This window comes from Anastrepha obliqua, chromosome 2, assembly GCF_027943255.1.
Source record: "Anastrepha obliqua isolate idAnaObli1 chromosome 2, idAnaObli1_1.0, whole genome shotgun sequence".
NCBI lineage: Eukaryota > Metazoa > Arthropoda > Insecta > Diptera > Tephritidae > Anastrepha > Anastrepha obliqua.
In genome coordinates, this window is record NC_072893.1 from 101,980,799 (window position 1) to 101,984,190 (window position 3,392).

Genomic DNA, 3,392 nt, shown 5'->3' on the forward strand with positions numbered 1-3,392 from the left:
TTTTAATTACCATTTATCCTGCTTGAAAACTCTAGAAACTGCAAAGCCTTTCAAGTAACTAGCGACCACTATCCAAAGGCGTTGGATAGACTCAAGGAACGTTGATATTTTTAGAAGGGATCGCTTCACTGTTTACGCTGCAGCCAGTTGACAACTCGAACGCTCAGTACTTGAGAAGCGTAGTAGATGAGGCATCCGCCATTCTTAGTTCATTTGAATCACTGGGTACAAGTTTTGAAATTGCTCAAGCCATGCTGATCAACATCGTCATAGGCGGATGTGACTACCAGACTCGCAATAAATGGAATGAGTCACTCGACTACAAATCGCTTCCAACTTGGTCCAAATGCACTCAGGTTTTAGAACGCCATTGGCAATTTTTAAATTCATCTGATTAATTTTATATACATATACATATATAATTGGCGCGTACACCCTTTTTGTGCGACAAATCACGATCAACAATCATCATTTGCTTTAATGAATTTGAGTTGGGCTCTTTGCTCCAGCTCCAAAGCATAAACTTACTGGTTGCGCTCAATTTAAGGAGATGACCTCAAATCAGCGCATCGACACAACGAAAAGGTATGACCTGTTTATCAACAGCCTAAGCAATGGGCAAAGGATGGCTCAGAGCCCGTCAAAACATCGCTGCCGCACTTGCAACAAAGGCCATCGCACAATGCCACATCATGGCAATTTGTCTCAAGCCACTTCGTCGACACAGCAACCAACATCCATAACGCAGACCTTGTATTCCGTTCCACCGGTTCTGTAACCACCGAATGCTACTAGTAGACTTTGGACGTATACCGAAGCTCATTCTTCCCAAGCAATAGGATTTTGGTTTTGCCGTCATTTCGTCTCAAAGAACAGGATTTTGGTTTTCTTACTGATCAACGGCAGGGTTGTGGCTTCCTTACTACAGGATTTTGGTTTCCCTTGCCAACATTTGTGCACCCCCTCTATCTAAGTTTTGTGCTGCCTGGGAATATAACTCTTGGTTTAACAATACTCATTTCATTTTCTACACAGTGTTACCAAATTGTTACCACTACAGACATTTTCTATTTTTTTGTTTTGCAAAGCCACTTGATTTTCATTTTATGTCAAACTTTGCGATGACAATGTCAGATTAGATACATATATTCCATCAATAAATTGATTATTTTAGTAAAAAAAACTTGTTTAAAAAAGTTGTTTGGATTTTTCACAATACTATTCTTATGTTGTGACAAGACTAAAAAGCTGATTCTGCGTCATTGTTAATTTACTATGTTAACATGCTTGAACATACAAACATAGTAAAATACATAACTTGTAGCTAAATCTTCTCCCTAACATATTTATGTATCCGTAATATTAGGGATTTGTATAACAACAATAATGATTTATTTATATTCCATTTATATGTCACAGACATTTCTGACTACAAAGTAAGCAAAACCGCACAGCAGCTTTCGGTAGCTTTGTATAAAAATAACATATAACATTAAATTTTGTACTTACTGGTGCTTTCCATTTCATTCCAACCGGGCTATTCGGGTCAGGTTCTTCGATTTCGATGTAACTCAAATATGTTGCTCTCTCGTCAAAATAATGAGACAGGTTTTTTTTTGTTCGCTCGAAAAATTTTTTTTTCAAGATTTATCGGAAATTTTGTTTTTTGGCTCAGAATCATTTTTTTTTTTTAATTATATAAGAAAAAATTTTTTTTTTAAAGGCACATAACTTAGTCAAAAATGAACCCATTTTTATGATTTTGGGTTCAAAATGATCGTTATTACTTAGACTAGTGACTTCCTGTAGAAACAATTGCAAAAAAGTAGTTGAAAATTTTTTATTTTGCAAAAAACATGAAATTGCTCGTGCAAGTAAAAACGATCATTTTGAACCCAAAATTATTAAAATCGGTTCATTTTTGACTAGGTTATGAACGTTTAAAAAAATTTTTTTCTTACATAATTAAAAAAATCGATTTTGAGCCGAAGAACAAAATTGCCGATAAATCTTGAAATAAAAATTTTTCGGGCAAACAAAAAAATACGTGTCTCATTATTTTGACCAGAGAGCAACATATTTGAGTTACATCGAAATCGAAGAACCTGACCCGAATAGCCCGGTTGAATTGAAATGGAAAGCATCTACTATAATTTTTTTATGAGTGCGCGGTCAAATTTGTCTGAATGTTTGTGTGTATTTATGTGAGAGTGCTGATGTGCACCATTCGAGCATTTATAGAAATGACCAATCGCTGAGTTTTTATGGGGAAGAGTGCATTTAAGGCGTGATGCTAATGTAATTGCACACTATAAAACGCGTAATGAAAACGTGAAACGGAAGGCTGCAAAACAGATAATAAAGTGAAACTATAGATATGAATGCCTGTAAGTGTGTATATATTAGTTATAATTAAGCTGTGTACCTAAACGTAACGAACGAGTTACAGCTGTTAATAGGCAACCGGATAGTTTATAAGTTTAACAGGTGAAATGGATTTATAAAAATGGGCTAGAAGAAAAACGAGTGGTAACCGAAAATACCCGATCGGAAAGAGAAAAATGGTTTAATGTAAGATTCCGATGCATTTCTTTCCCATGAAGAAGTAAGAATACTTCTCAAAAGAAATGGACGCTGATCACGAGTAGTCCTTAAAAAACTACATATTTACTAGTTTCATGAACAATTGTTGAAAACCGCTTATAGTTGGTTGTATAGTACAATGTACAGATAACCTAGTTTCTTGTTGGAAGGTTGTGATTTTCAGCAATGAGACCATAGTGGTGGTTTACTCCTGTCCAGGTCTAACTTAAGTGTAGAAAAATCAATCAAAAGCGTTAAAAAATCTTAATTTAATTCCAATTGCTAAATTAAGCAAACTTGATATGATGTAATGAAAATGGTATTTTAACATAAAAGAGTTAAAAAATTGGCCTTTACTAAAAACTCAATGAATGCTGCGCAATATCCACATCTGTGAAGTCCTATTTCATAAGGCTTATCACACGCCTACGACATTTTAGGCCAACGAAATACATTCTAATTTCTGTCAAGAAAGCGGTGTCAAACACAAATTACGTATAGTGAAAATATGTTTGCTTTATAATTAAAAAAAGTGTCGATAAACCAGCATAGAGCTCAAATATGAACTTATCCCTTTCAAGAGCATTAGCACGTATCTGTTCCTCAGGTTATATAGAAATGGCTTTGCTTGTTTATTGCAGGCTGAGTTTCAGAGCAAAATTATAGAATGTCTGTGGAAATCTGATGCTTTATACGATTTATGAGAAACCAGCGCAATCCAACATTGCACAAAATAGAGGAATGCATCAACCACTTCAAGGCATTTATAGGTAATTTACAGATTTCTTAGATACTCGGGTTCTTAAAGC